The following is a 17,091-nucleotide window of genomic DNA, read 5'->3' as shown; positions in this document are numbered from 1 at the left end:
TTTGTTTAATTTTAGTAAGATAAAAAAAAAGACCCGAAGACAAAGGGTCTTGTCATTAAGACCCACAATTTTCTTTGGGTCTTTTCATTAAACCCCAGAAGTTTCTCGTTGAGTCTTTTCATAAAAACCCAGAAGTTTCTCTTTGGGTCTTTTCATTAAGTCCCAGAAGTTTGATGTTGGGTCTTGTCTTAACGACCGAGAAGTTTCTCTTTGGGTCTTGTTATTAAGTCCCAGAAGCTTCTCTTTGGGTCTTTTCAGTATGCCCCAGGAGTTTCTTTGGTCTTTTTCATAATAAAATCAAACAGGTCTTGTCATTAAGGCCATGAAGTATTTACTAAGGTCTTTTTTCATACTAATATCAAACAAATGAGAAAAGCTGAACTAGAATCAAAATATGGGCCAATCTCTGTAGCACGAACAGCTGTCGTTCAATTCAATGTATATATATATATATATATATATATATATATATATATATATATATATATATATATATATATATATATATATATATATATATATATATATAATACATTTTGCAAATTTAAGACGTGTTTTTCCTATTCAAATAAGCCATATATGTTAATGCATTAATGTCTGGATTCTCTTACCGACCTCGGGATCAGAGCCCCTGGCGGAACCACTCTGAGACAATAGCTTCTGACCGGCCGGGATTCGAACCCTGGTCCAGGAAACTTGTAACAAAAATGACATTATACGAAGAAATGTATCAATATATATGTGGCTTTTTTAATATATATATATATATATATATATATATATATATATATATATATATATATATACCTTACTCTCAGAGGATTATGATGACCTATCGGAAACGTCCCTACCTGGCGATCTACTAGACTGGGGTTCGAGTCCCGCTCAAGCTCGATAGTTTCTTGTAGTGTCTGCAACCTTATCAGGTCTACCTACTAAGTCATCAGCAGGCATTGCCTGGCCCTCCCTGGTCCTTGCTTGGATGGAGACGGGGACTTGGGCGATGATTGTATGTATATCTGGTCAGTCTATAGGCCTTTATACTGCTAGCTGCTGCATTATCAATGTCTCTTGCCCCTGCCACTCATGAGTGGCCTTTAAACCTCCAAACCTGTTTCCAGTATTATTATTATTATTACTATTATTATTATTTGCTAAGCTACAACCCTAGATAGAAAAACAGTATGCTATAAGCCCAGGGGTTCCAAAAGGGAAAATACCCCAGTGAGGAATGGAAAAAAGGGAAATAAAATATTCTAATAAGAGTAACATCAATGAAATAAATATTTCCTACATAAACTATAAAAACTTTAACAAAACAAGAGGAAGAGAAATAAGATAGAATAGTGTGCCTGAGTGTACCCTCAAGGAAGAGAACTCTAACCCAAGACAGTGGAAGACCATGGTACAGAGACTATGACACTACCCAAGACTAGAGAACAATGGTGCATTGATGAATTTGAGCTATATAGCCAAGAGCAGGGGCCTAGGTGACCATTCAGCGCCAAGGTGTAAGTGAGGAAAACTTGGCTGTTTAACCACAATAAGTTAAAAGAGGTTTGTAAAGCTATATGGGAGGAAATTACGGTTGTTGTGGCCTGACTGGTAACGTCTCTGTCTGGTGTTTGCCAGACGTGAGTTCGAATCCCGCTCAGACTCGTTACTGCCATTAATGTCTGCAACCTTACCATCCTTGTGATCTAAGGGTGGGGTGTTTGGGGGAACCTATAGGTCTATCCGCTGAGTCATCAGCAGCCACTACCTGGCCCTCCCTGGTCCTAGCTTGGGTGGAGGGGACGCTTGGGCGCTGGCCATATAATATATAGTCAGTTTCTAGGGCATTGTCCTGATTGCTAAGGCAATGTCATTGCCCCTTTCCTCTGACATTCATGAGCGACCTTTAAACCTTTAAATGGGTGTATAGTAGAAGACAGAAAAACAGCAAAGACCCTTTGAATAAAGCCATCAATACATATCAAATTTTTTACAAAATCTATATTATCTCTCTAGCAAATAGTAGACTAATCGTTTAACTAATCTAGAAAAAAAAATGGATTTCTTAAGATCTCTAGTTAGGTAGTACAATGAAAACACTAAAGGTTTAAGGTCGCTCATGAATGGCAGAGGTAAAAGACAGTGGCATTGCCATAGCAAGCAGGACAATGCTCTTGAGACTGGCCATAGATTATATGATTAGCGCCCAAGCCTCCTCTCCAGCCAAGCTAGGACCAGGGATGACTCAGCAGATAGACCTATAAGCTCACCCAAATCACCCAACCTTAGATCACAAGGATGGTAAGGTTGCAGACACTAATGGCACTAACGAGTCTGAGCGGGACTCGAACCCCCGACTGGCAAACACCAGGCAGAGACGTTACCAATCAGGCCACTACAACTTGTATCAAAGTAAATCTCGAATAGGTCAAATAACATACGCTTATCAAACACATACAGCTCGTTATATTGTGTATTTCTGTTTAACCACTACAGAGAGAGAGAGAGAGAGAGAGAGAGAGAGAGAGAGAGAGAGAGAGAGAGAGAGAGAGATGATATCTCTCCCTCACACGCCAACATAGCTTTGAAGGCCAGTGCTATCGGAGCCTAGAGAGAGCTGCTACAGACGTTTGCTAAGGGGAGTGGGGCGAGGCGTACTTTTATAGGCGCAGAAGAGAGAGAGAGAGAGAGAGAGAGAGAGAGAGAGAGAGAGGGAGAGGTAATCAATTTGATTTACACGCAAGCCTTTCGGGATGGGATGGGAAGAGACTGTTTCCTATCTCCTTGGTCAATGCTTTCTTTTGTGCTTAAAGTTGTGAGTGACCCGATTATCATCATCATCATCATTATTATTATTATTATTATTATCACTAGGTAAACTACAACCCTAGTTGGAAAAGCAAGATGCTATAAGCCAAAGGGCTTCAACACGGAAAAATAGCCCGGTGAGGAAAGGGAATAAGGAAACTGATAGATTATTATGCCTGAGTCATTGTCATTATTGTTATTATTATTAATATTATTATTATTATTAGCCAAGCTACAATCCTAGTTGGAAAAGCAAGATGCTATAAGCCCAAGGGCTCCAACAGGGAAAAATAGCCCAATGAGGAAAGGAAAGAAGGAAATGGGGGTAAAATAAGAAAATGCTGACGTTAACAGATCCAAGTATATATTAAAAATAAATTATAGCATTATAGATGAAATATCACTACTGATATGATTCCACCCTTTCAAGTTTATTCTTTCTTACTTACTAATATATATATAAGAAAGTTGTTTCATAAAACAATAATTGATATTATCATGAGCTTTAAATATGATATAACTCATTTCTAGGTCAATCCAAAGCCTATCTTATTAAATCCTTGACTATTAATTATTGCAATGTAAATTGTCCAGTGGCTACTTCTTCTTGGTAAGGGTAGAAGAGACTCTTTAGCTATGGTAAGCAGCTCTTCTAGGAGAAGGACACTCCAGAATCAAACCATTGTTCTCTGGTCTTGGATAGTGCCATAACCTCTGTACCATGGCTGATTCTTTCATCTTATCTCTAAAAGTGGCTACTTTCCTCTTGGTAAGAGTAGAAGAGACTCTTAAGCTATGGTAAGCAGCTCTTCTAGGAGGACACTCTATAATATCAAACCATTGTTCTCTAGTCTTGGGTAATGCCATAGCCTCTGTACCATGGTCTTCCACTGTCTTGGGTTAGAGTTCTCTTGCTTGAGGGTACATTCGGGCAAACTATTCTGTCTTATTTCTCTACCTCTTGTTTTGTTAAAGTTTTTATAGTTTATATAGGAAATATTTAAATTAACGTTGTTACTGTTCTTAAAATATTTTATTTTTCCTTGTTTTCTTTCCTCACCGGGCTATTTTCCTTGTTGGAGCCCCTGGGCTTATAGCATCCTACCTTTCCAACTAGGGGTGTAGCTTAGAAAGTAATAATGTTAATAATATATAGTTATGAATAAAGGAGTTTAACATTGAAATCTAATCATTCCAAAGAATTTTGTCTTTTAACTGGTAAATTCAAAACCTATTTTATTAAATCATTGACTAAATAGTTAAGTATAAAGGATATTAACTTTAAAATTTAATCATCTCAAAGAATTTTGTCTTTTAACTGGTAAAATAGTTATGAATAAAGGATTTTAACATTGAAATTTAATAATTTCAAAGAAGCTCGTTTTGTAATTGGTAAATTCAAGTCATAATAGACGGAGAATTAAATTCCTGAAATAATACTGTATTTTATCCACATATATAAAGGGCTAAAACTAAGATTGATAATTAAAATCACAAATAACAAAAAAATATATAAATAAAATAAAAAATAGTTCCTTTGATAATAAAAGACACAGTTTGTCAATAAGAATTTTCTTTACTGAAAAAAATATATAAAATTATACACCTGTACGCTAGAAATAATAAAAAAAAACTATAAAAAAAACTAAAAACAGTTCCCTTGATAATAAAAGACATAGTTTGTCAATAAGAATTTTTTTTACTGAAAAAAAAATATATAAAATACACCTGTACGCTAGAAATAATGAAAAACTATAAAAAACTAAAAATAGTTCCCTTGATAATAAAATACATAGTTTGTCAATAAAAATTTTCTTTACTGAAAAAAATATATAAAATACGCCCGTATGCTAGAAATAATAATAGATTAATAGATTAACTAAATATCACCAAACTGTAAGAAAATCTATTCGGATAGCCAAGTTCACATATTAGTGTGTTTCAGTTCTCTAAGAGGGCAGGGGCTCAGCTAGAGAGAGAGAGAGAGAGAGAGAGAGAGAGAGAGAGAGAGAGAGAGAGAGAGAGAGAGAGAGTAATGAGGGCGGCAAAGCTCTTTTGATCTATAAACCACCGAGAGACTAGAGGGAGGAGGACGGGAGGAGGAGATGGCAGAGTAACCTGGCGGCCGGCCTCCTCACCTCAGCCCCGGGAAGACTCGCAGAATCAGTGTTGCCATATTTGGGGTTTTATCCCTAAATTTAGGGATTTTTGGGTGTCCGATGGGGATATTCTGTACAATTTCCATGAAGAAATAAAGATGAGTTAAACCTTATATTGCTGCAATTAGTCCGCTTGCAATTATAATAATCATAGTGAGTAATTTCTTAATTTCTTAATTAGTATAAGGCAACTCTGCTCGCTGTAGTAGTAGTAGTAGTAGTAGGGTAGGATGGGACAAGAACGGTTCAAGACGACGGTGTCTCCTAACTAGGTTCTAATTACACTGAGTTTTTCTTTCGTTTTTTTTCTTCCGTAGAGGATTTATGGTAATTCTATTCATAAATCAGGATGGGTAATGGATTACTCCACCCACTGTTAGCCGGGATAAAGGGACTGATGAGCTAGTTTAAGAGCTTAATTGTTGGATATGTATGAGTAGAAGATTTACGAGCTAGCTCATAGCCTAGAGGTCTTGATGCTCTTTTTGGAGATAATGTACTGGTGGGATATAGTGACAAACCTACGTTTTATACACACACACACACACACACACACACACACACATATATATATATATATATATATATATATATATATATATATATATATGTATGTATATATAAATAAATTTTTATCTCATACTGGGATCGAACCATAGCAATTTCAACTGAAAGGCAAGGTCGCTACCAATGATGCCACCAGAGGCGATATTGCCTTTCATTTAAAGGGGCAGGGTTCGATCCCAGCATGAGATAAAAATTCATATCTATTTGAGCACAATATTGTGTTGATTTTGACCCAAATATCTATCTATCTATCTATCTATCTATATATATATATATATATATATATATAAATTTCTACCTCATACTTGGGATCGAACGCTAGCCCCTTCTAATGAAAGGCCAGGTCGAAACCAACCATGCCACGAGAGCCCATAAAAGGAAATCTGAACCTGACCCTAATCTAGCTGTCCGAGGATTTACCTGGTGAGACATCAGTCTCTTTACCAGCGAGTTTTACCAGATTTCCCCGGGCCACCACGTGACACAATTGGTAGTAATTCATTCAAATTACCCCTAATGAGTCAATATGGATAAATATCAACACAACATCGTGTTCAAATAGAAATAAATTTCTACCTCATACTTGGGATTGAACGCTAGCCCCTTCTAATGAAAGGCCAGGTCGAAACCAACCATGCCACGAGAGCCCATAAAAGGAAATCTGAACCTGACCCTAATCTAGCTGTCCGAGGATTTACCTGGTGAGACATCAGTCTCTTTACCAGCGAGTTTTACCAGATTTCCCCGGGCCACCACGTGACACAATTGGTAGTAATTCATTCAAATTACCCCTAATGAGTCAATATGGATAAATATCAACACAACATCGTGTTCAAATAGAAATAAATTTCTACCTCATACTTGGGATCGAACGCTAGCCCCTTCTAATGAAAGGCCAGGTCGAAACCAACCATGCCACGAGAGCCCATAAAAGGAAATCTGAACCTGACCCTAATCTAGCTGTCCGAGGATTTACCTGGTGAGACATCAGTCTCTTTACCAGCGAGTTTTACCAGATTTCCCCGGGCCACCACGTGACACAATTGGTAGTAATTCATTCAAATTACCCCTAATGAGTCAATATGGATAAATATCAACACAACATCGTGTTCAAATAGAAATAAATTTCTACCTCATACTTGGGATCGAACGCTAGCCCCTTCTAATGAAAGGCCAGGTCGAAACCAACCATGCCACGAGAGCCCATAAAAGGAAATCTGAACCTGACCCTAATCTAGCTGTCCGAGGATTTACCTGGTGAGACATCAGTCTCTTTACCAGCGAGTTTTACCAGATTTCCCCGGGCCACCACGTGACACAATTGGTAGTAATTCATTCAAATTACCCCTAATGAGTCAATATGGATAAATATCAACACAACATCGTGTTCAAATAGAAATAAATTTCTACCTCATACTTGGGATCGAACGCTAGCCCCTTCTAATGAAAGGCCAGGTCGAAACCAACCATGCCACGAGAGCCCATAAAAGGAAATCTGAACCTGACCCTAATCTAGCTGTCCGAGGATTTACCTGGTGAGACATCAGTCTCTTTACCAGCGAGTTTTACCAGATTTCCCCGGGCCACCACGTGACACAATTGGTAGTAATTCATTCAAATTACCCCTAATGAGTCAATATGGATAAATATCAACACAACATCGTGTTCAAATAGAAATAAATTTCTACCTCATACTTGGGATCGAACGCTAGCCCCTTCTAATGAAAGGCCAGGTCGAAACCAACCATGCCACGAGAGCCCATAAAAGGAAATCTGAACCTGACCCTAATCTAGCTGTCCGAGGATTTACCTGGTGAGACATCAGTCTCTTTACCTCGGACAGCTAGATTAGGGTCAGGTTCAGATTTCCTTTTATGGGCTCTCGTGGCATGGTTGGTTTCGACCTGGCCTTTCATTAGAAGGGGCTAGCGTTCGATCCCAAGTATGAGGTAGAAATTTATTTCTATTTGAACACGATGTTGTGTTGATATTTATCCATATTGACTCATTAGGGGTAATTTGAATGAATTACTACCAATTGTGTCACGTGGTGGCCCGGGGAAATCTGGTAAAACTCGCTGGTAAAGAGACTGATGTCTCACCAGGTAAATCCTCGGACAGCTAGATTAGGGTCAGGTTCAGATTTCCTTTTATGGGCTCTCGTGGCATGGTTGGTTTCGACCTGGCCTTTCATTAGAAGGGGCTAGCGTTCGATCCCAAGTATGAGGTAGAAATTTATTTCTATTTGAACACGATGTTGTGTTGATATTTATCCATATTGACTCATTAGGGGTAATTTGAATGAATTACTACCAATTGTGTCACGTGGTGGCCCGGGGAAATCTGGTAAAACTCGCTGGTAAAGAGACTGATGTCTCACCAGGTAAATCCTCGGACAGCTAGATTAGGGTCAGGTTCAGATTTCCTTTTATGGGCTCTCGTGGCATGGTTGGTTTCGACCTGGCCTTTCATTAGAAGGGGCTAGCGTTCGATCCCAAGTATGAGGTAGAAATTTATTTCTATTTGAACACGATGTTGTGTTGATATTTATCCATATTGACTCATTAGGGGTAATTTGAATGAATTACTACCAATTGTGTCACGTGGTGGCCCGGGGAAATCTGGTAAAACTCGCTGGTAAAGAGACTGATGTCTCACCAGGTAAATCCTCGGACAGCTAGATTAGGGTCAGGTTCAGATTTCCTTTTATGGGCTCTCGTGGCATGGTTGGTTTCGACCTGGCCTTTCATTAGAAGGGGCTAGCGTTCGATCCCAAGTATGAGGTAGAAATTTATTTCTATTTGAACACGATGTTGTGTTGATATTTATCCATATTGACTCATTAGGGGTAATTTGAATGAATTACTACCAATTGTGTCACGTGGTGGCCCGGGGAAATCTGGTAAAACTCGCTGGTAAAGAGACTGATGTCTCACCAGGTAAATCCTCGGACAGCTAGATTAGGGTCAGGTTCAGATTTCCTTTTATGGGCTCTCGTGGCATGGTTGGTTTCGACCTGGCCTTTCATTAGAAGGGGCTAGCGTTCGATCCCAAGTATGAGGTAGAAATTTATTTCTATTTGAACACGATGTTGTGTTGATATTTATCCATATTGACTCATTAGGGGTAATTTGAATGAATTACTACCAATTGTGTCACGTGGTGGCCCGGGGAAATCTGGTAAAACTCGCTGGTAAAGAGACTGATGTCTCACCAGGTAAATCCTCGGACAGCTAGATTAGGGTCAGGTTCAGATTTCCTTTTATGGGCTCTCGTGGCATGGTTGGTTTCGACCTGGCCTTTCATTAGAAGGGGCTAGCGTTCGATCCCAAGTATGAGGTAGAAATTTATTTCTATTTGAACACGATGTTGTGTTGATATTTATCCATATTGACTCATTAGGGGTAATTTGAATGAATTACTACCAATTATGTCACGTGGTGGCCCGGGGAAATCTGGTAAAACTCGCTGGTAAAGAGACTGATGTCTCACCAGGTAAATCCTCGGACAGCTAGATTAGGGTCAGGTTCAGATTTCCTTTTATGGGCTCTCGTGGCATGGTTGGTTTCGACCTGGCCTTTCATTAGAAGGGGCTAGCGTTCGATCCCAAGTATGAGGTAGAAATTTATTTCTATTTGAACACGATGTTGTGTTGATATTTATCCATATTGACTCATTAGGGGTAATTTGAATGAATTACTACCAATTGTGTCACGTGGTGGCCCGGGGAAATCTGGTAAAACTCGCTGGTAAAGAGACTGATGTCTCACCAGGTAAATCCTCGGACAGCTAGATTAGGGTCAGGTTCAGATTTCCTTTTATGGGCTCTCGTGGCATGGTTGGTTTCGACCTGGCCTTTCATTAGAAGGGGCTAGCGTTCGATCCCAAGTATGAGGTAGAAATTTATTTCTATTTGAACACGATGTTGTGTTGATATTTATCCATATATATATATATATATATATATATATATATATCCAATATAATAAAAAGCAAGAGTCTGGCTATATATATATATATCCCTTACTAGGTTGGTTTGCTGTGAGCGATCAGTCGAAAAACTCCCACCATCACCCATCAGCACTGGATATTGTTGAGATGAAAACTGCCCTAACGCAGAACATGAATAAGGACATGTCTGAGACCTTTGTCCTGCAGTGGACAAGAAACGGCTGCATTTGTTGTTGTTGTTGTATTACTCCCTTATATAGTACCTTATTTTCATTTTATCCCTCACAGCAAACCAACCAGGTAAACTAATCACCTTAATTCCTATTTCTGATCATCGATTTCATTAACACGCAATAATGATGTCAATAGGTTTGTGATGACCTATTGGAAATGTCCCTGCCTGGCGATCGCCAGATTGGGATTAGAGTCCCGACATAGCTCGATTATTTCTTGTAGTGTCTGCAAACTCACCATCCTTATGAGCTAAGGTTGGGGGGTTTGGAGGAGCTTATACGTCTATCTACTGAATCATCAAGAGCCATTGCCTGTCCTACCATGGTTCTAGCTTGGGTGAAGAGGGGCCTTGGGCGCTGATCACACGTATATATGATCAGTCTCTAGTGCATTATCCTGCTAGCTCGGGCATTGTCCTGCTGGCTAGAGATCTGTCCTGCTTACTAGGGTATTGTCCTGCTAGCTACGACATTGTCCTGCTGGCGAAAGCAATGGCCTGCTAACTAGGGCATTGTCCTGCTAGCTAGGGCATTGGCTTGCTGGGTAGAGCATTGGCCTGCTAGCTAGGGCATTGTCCTTCTAGCTAGGGCATTGGCCTAGCTAGCTAGGGTATTGGCCTGCTAGCTAGGGTATTGGCCTGCTAGTAAGGGCACTGGCCTGCTAGCAAGGGCATTGGACTGCTAGCAAGGGCACTGTCCTGTTACCTAGGACAGTGTCCTGCTGGCTAGAGTATTGTCCTGCTACCTAGGACAGTGTCTTGCTGGCTAGAACATTGTCCTGCTACCTAGGGCATTGTCCTGCTGGCTATGGCATTAACCTGCTGGCTATGGCATTGACCTGCTACCTAGGGCATTGTCCCGCTGCCTAGGGCATTGACCTGCTAGCTTGAGCATTATCCAGAATGGTAGGGCATTGTCCTGCTAGCTAGGGCATTGTCCTGCTGGCTAGGGCATTGACCTGCTACCTAGGGCATTGTCCTGCTGGCTAGGGCATTGACCTGCTACCTAGGGCATTGTCCTGCTACCTAGGGCATTGTCCTGCTAGCTTGAGCATTATCCTGAATGGTAGGGCATTGTCCTACTAGCTAGGGCATTGGCCTGCTAGCTAGGGCATTATCCTGCTAGCTAGGGCATCAGCCTGCTAGCTAGGGCATTTTCCTGCTAGCTAGGACATTGCCCTGCTAGCTAGGGCATCGGCCTGCTAGCTAGGGCATTGGCCTGCTGGCTAGGGCATTGTCCTGCTAGCTAGAGATTTGTCCTGCTGGCTAGGGCATTGTCCTGCTTGCTAGAGATTTGTCCTACTGGCTAGAGCATTGACCTGCTAGCTAGGGCATTGTCCTGCTGGCTAGGACATTGTCCTGCTAGCTAGGGCATTGTCCTGTTGGCTAGGGCATTGAGCTGCTAGCTAGGGTATTGACCTGCTAGCTAGGGCATTGCCCTGCTAGCTAGAGCATTGTCATGCTAGATAGGGCATTGTCCTGCTAGCTAGGGCACTGGCCTGCTAGCTAGGGCATTATTCTGCTAACTAGGGCATTGGCCTGTTAGCTAGGGCATTGTCCTGCTAGCTAGGGCATTGTTCTGCTAGCTAGGGCATTGTCCTGCTAACTAGGACATTGGCCGGCTAGCTAGGGCATTGGCCTGCTAGCTAGGGCATTGGCCTGCTAGCTAGGGCATTGTCCTGCTAGCTAGGGCATTGTCCTGCTAGCTAGGGCATTGTTCTTCTGGCTATGGCATTGGCCTGCTATCTAAGGCATTTTCCTGCTAGCTAGGGCATTGTCCTGCTGGCTAGGTCATTTCCGTGATGGCTAGAGGATTGTCCTGCTAGATAGGGCATTGTCCTAATAGCTAGAGATTTGTCCTACTGACTGGGGTATTGTCCTGCTAGCTATGGTATTGCCCTGCTACCTAGGGTACTGGCCTGCTAGCTATGGCATTGTCCTGCTAAGCCACTGTCTGGCTAGCTAGGGCATTTTCTTGCTAGGTAGGGCATTGATCTGCTAGCTAGGGCACTGGCCTGCTAGCAAGGGCATTGGACTGCTAGCTAGGGCACTGTCTTGCTAGCTAGGGCATTGTCCCTGCCATTTACCTCATCCATTCATGAGTGGACTTCAAGCATTTAATTACACTGTGCGTCTTCATCTTGAGAAGAGAATCAACCTTTCGCTCTTTTTCCTCAGATGTAAACAATCAAGAATCTATTTTCTAGGTCTTAAGTTATCAGGGGGAATTGAGTTATTTTAATTATAAAAATAAGAGAGAATATTGGACGTAATTGCAAAATTGTGAGATATAAAATAACTCACGAAAGAAGTGTCAAAAGTCTGACGTCAGCGTAAGATACAGTACAGATTGGGAATTATTATTATTATTATTATTATTATTATTTATCATTATTATTATCGTTATTACCATCAACCCTAGTTGGAAAGGCATGATGCTATAAGCCCCAGGCCTACAACAGAGTAAAATATCTCAGCGGGGAAATGAAACAAGGAAATAAACAAACTACAAAAGAAGTCATGAACTATCAAAATAAACTATTTAAAGATCATTAACAACCTTAAATTAAATCTATCATAAACTATAATAACTTAATAAAAAAACAAGAGGAAGAGAAACAACAATCATTTGTAAGTGTTTTTGCAAGAGAAGAATATTTAGGGTAAACCTTATCAAGATATGCTTGAGAGTGAATAGGGATCAAATATGCAATCCTTTTGCCTACCAGGGGTGGCTCCAGATACAATAACAAAACAATTGTCATTGCTATCCTCAAGCTCAAACAGTCGAAAAGTGCAGGGATATTTCTTAACATTAGAGGATTCAAATGCCTATGGGGGAAAGGTAGTAAGTAATACACCAAACCTCTTTAAAACAGGACTTTTTCTATTATATAACTTTCACTCCAGATACCTTACCTAATATATATATATATATATATATATATATATATATATATATAATGTATGCATATATATACATACATATATATACATATATATAGATAGATAAAAAAATTATATATATATATATATATATATATATGTGTGTGTGTGTGTATCTATAATATATATATATATATATATATATATATATATATATATATATATATATATATACACACATACATATACATATATAAATGAATAAAAAATTATATATATATATATATATATATATATATATATATATATATATATACATATATATACAGTATATCTTTCCAGTCACGCTCAACGGCATTGTCAGGTGTATAACTACTCGGTCTCTCACCATCCCAATAGGGTAGGTGGGAGAGAGAGTAGTCATATCTTGGCAAGACGGGAAACCATAATCTCCCACACGTTGACAAAACTTTCGTGTTGTATTTAGGAAAGGGGGAGGGGGTGGGAAGGGTTGAATCTGTGTGAGTGCGCACGCGCGTGTGCATATATGTGTATTGAGTCACCATTGCTTGATAAACATAGAGGGACACAGTAGAGTGCATACCCCCGCCGTGCCAGCTTATTTCTCAACCTTTACCTTTGACCTTAACATGTATTAATTGGCGTGGATTTTTATACACTCAAATATGAACCAAGTTTATGGTTGATTACGTGAATTGGACATTTTGCTTGACCGTGACCTTGACCTTTGACCTTAACATGTATTAACTAACGTGGATTTTCATACACTCAAAAATGAGACAATTTGGAAGTCTCGGTAACAATGATGTCCAAACTTAAGGCTGATTAAGTGAAGTGGACATTTTGCTTGACTGTGACCTTGACCTTTGACCTTAACATGTATTAATGAACGTGGATTTTCATACACTCAAATATGAGACAGTTTTGAAGTCTCTGTAACAACGATGTCCAAACTTATGGCTGATTACATGAATTTTACATTTTGCTTGACCGTGACCTTGACCTTTGACCTTAACATGTATTAATTAATGTGGATTTTCATACACTCAAATATGAACCAAGTTTGAAGTCTCTGTGATAACGAAGTTCAAACTCTTGGCTGATTACGTGAATTGTACATTTTGCTTGACCGTGACCTTGACCTTTGACCTTAACATGTATTAATTAATGTGGATTTTCATACACTCAAATATGAACCAAGTTTGAAGTCTCTGTGATAACGAAGTTCAAACTCTTGGCTGATTACGTGAATTGTACATTTTCCTTGACCGTGACCTTGACCTTTGACCTTAACATGTATTAATTAACATGGATTTCCATACACTCAAATATGGTTTGATTACGTGAATTGGACATTTTGCTTGACCGTGACCTTGACCTTTGACCTTAACATGTATTAATTAACATGGATTTCCATACACTCAAATATGGTTTGATTACGTGAATTGGACATTTTGCTTGACCGTGACCTTGACCTTTGACCTTAACATGTATTAATTAACATGGATTTTCATACACTCAAATATGAAACAATTTTGAAATCTCTGTGACAACGATGTTTAAACTTATGGCTGATTACGTGAATTGAACATTTTGCTTGAGCGTGACCTTGACCTCTGACATTGACCTTACGAAATTTAACCATTTCTAGCTTTTTACATAACAGTTAATCCCTGCAAGTTTCATTACTCTACGATTAAAATTGTGGACAGGAAGCTGTTCGCAAACAAACATACACAGAAACACACAAATAGGTGGTAAAACACAACCTCCTAACTTCGCTGGCGAAGGAAAGGGGCTATATGCAATGAATATAAAATGTAAAACATTTTAAGATCAATAATATCAAATCAGGTCAGGTATATATAAACAATAAAACGAGACTGAGATTGTCCATATCAACAGAAAAACATTAAAAGTTTAAATTTCCGAAATTCTACCGATTCATCAGTATAACCAATAAAATATTAAGCGATCATCTGTTTGAATGTTAGAAATAAAAAAAAATCCAAATATCCATCTAATTAAATTCTCACAGATAGACTATTAGATTAAATTGAATCATCAAAGTAATCATTAAAACAGGTAGAACTTCAAAAGTTCATACTTGCAGCGAATGTTTATAGGCTGACATAAGTCTATCTTTATAGAGTAGGATTCGAACTCCAGTCCGGCAAACTCGGGGAATTACATTAGTCTATCTTTATAGAGTAGGATTCGAACTCCAGTCCGGCAAACTCGGGGAATTACATTAGTCTATCTTTATAGAGTAGGATTCGAACTCCAGTCCGGCAAACTCGGGGAATTACATTAGTCTATCTTTATAGAGTAGGATTCGAACTCCAATCCGACAAACTCAGGGAATTACATTAGTCTCTCTCTATAGAGTAGGATTCGAACTTCAGGCAGGCAAACTCAGGGAATTACATTAGTCTATCTTCATAGAGTAGGATTCGAACTCCAGTCCGACAAACTCAGGGAATTACATTAGTCTCTCTCTAGAGTAGGATTCGAACTTCAGGCAGGCAAACTCAGGGAATTACATTAGTCTATCTTCATAGAGTAGGATTCGAACTCCAGTCCGACAAACTCAGGGAATTATATTAGTCTCTCTCTATAGAGTAGGATTCGAACTTCAGGCAGGCAAACTCAGGGAATTACATTAGTCTATCTTCATAGAGTAGGATTCGAACTCCAGTCCGACAAACTCAGGGAATTACATTAGTCTCTCTCTAGAGTAGGATTCGAACTTCAGGCAGGCAAACTCAGGGAATTACATTAGTCTATCTTCATAGAGTAGGATTCGAACTCCAGTCCGACAAACTCAGGGAATTATATTAGTCTCTCTCTATAGAGTAGGATTCGAACTTCAGGCAGGCAAACTCAGGGAATTACATTAGTCTATCTTCATAGAGTAGGATTCGAACTCCAGTCCGACAAACTCAGGGAATTATATTAGTCTCTCTCTATAGATTAGGATTCGAACTTCAGGCAGGCAAACTCAGGGAATTACATTAGTCTATCTTCATAGAGTAGGATTCGAACTCCAGTCCGACAAACTCGGGGAATTATATTAGTCTCTCTCTATAGAGTAGGATTCGAACTTCAGGCAGGCAAACTCAGGGAATTATATTAGTCTCTCTCTATAGATTAGGATTCGAACTTCAGGCAGGCAAACTCAGGGAATTATATTATTCTATCTTTATAGAGTAGGATTCGAACTCCAGTCCGACAAACTCGGGGAATTATATTAGTCTCTCTCTATAGAGTAGGATTCGAACTTCAGGCAGGCAAACTCAGGGAATTACATTATTCTATCTTTATAGAGTAGGATTCGAACTCCAGTCCGACAAACTCAGGGAATTATATTAGTCTCTCTCTATAGAGTAGGATTCGAACTTCAGGCAGGCAAACTCAGGGAATTATATTAGTCTCTCTCTATAGAGTAGGATTCGAACTTCAGGCAGGCAAACTCAGGGAATTATATTAGTCTCTCTCTATAGAGTAGGATTCGAACTTCAGGCAGGCAAACTCAGGGAATTATATTAGTCTCTCTCTATAGAGTAGGATTCGAACTTCAGGCAGGCAAACTCAGGGAATTATATTAGTCTCTCTCTATAGAGTAGGATTCGAACTTCAGGCAGGCAAACTCGGGGAATTACATTAGTCTATCTTTATAGAGTAGGATTCGAACTCCAGTCCGACAAACTCAGGGAATTATATTAGTCTCTCTCTATAGAGTAGGATTCGAACTTCAGTCCGGCAAACTCAGGGAATTACATTAGTCTATCTTTATAGAGTAGGATTCGAACTCCAGTCCGACAAACTCAGGGAATTATATTAGTCTCTCTCTATAAAGTAGGATTCGAACTTCAGGCAGGCAAACTCAGGGAATTACATTATTCTATCTTTATAGAGTAGGATTCGAACTCCAGTCCGACAAACTCAGGGAATTATATTAGTCTCTCTCTATAGAGTAGGATTCGAACTTCAGGCAGGCAAACTCAGGGAATTACATTAGTCTATCTTCATAGAGTAGGATTCGAACTCCAGTCCGACAAACTCAGGGAATTATATTAGTCTCTCTCTATAGAGTAGGATTCGAACTTCAGGCAGGCAAACTCAGGGAATTACATTAGTCTATCTTTATAGAGTAGGATTCAAACTCCAGTCCGACAAACTCGGGGAATTATATTAGTCTCTCTCTAGAGTAGGATTCGAACTTCAGGCAGGCAAACTCAGGGAATTACATTATTCTATCTTTATAGAGTAGGATTCGAACTCCAGTCCGACAAACTCAGGGAATTATATTAGTCTCTCTCTAGAGTAGGATTCGAACTTCAGGCAGGCAAACTCAGGGAATTACATTATTCTATCTTTATAGAGTAGGATTCGAACTCCAGTCCGACAAACTCAGGGAATTATATTAGTCTCTCTCTATAGAGTAGGATTCGAACTTCAGGCAGGCAAACT

At 39.5% G+C, this 17,091-nt stretch overlaps 1 protein-coding gene across 3 annotated transcripts in view; it reads left to right on the top strand.

Moving 5' to 3' along the window:
• The window catches only part of LOC137651012 (palmitoleoyl-protein carboxylesterase NOTUM-like), a 118,018-nt gene that overhangs the window by 36,824 nt on the left and 64,103 nt on the right, over nt 1-17,091 (top strand). The window lies entirely within an intron of this gene.

Source organism: Palaemon carinicauda, chromosome 1, assembly GCF_036898095.1.
Source record: "Palaemon carinicauda isolate YSFRI2023 chromosome 1, ASM3689809v2, whole genome shotgun sequence".
Classification (NCBI taxonomy): domain Eukaryota; kingdom Metazoa; phylum Arthropoda; class Malacostraca; order Decapoda; family Palaemonidae; genus Palaemon; species Palaemon carinicauda.
Note: the sequence above shows the minus strand (reverse complement) of the source record. Positions and strands in the feature narration are given on the sequence as shown.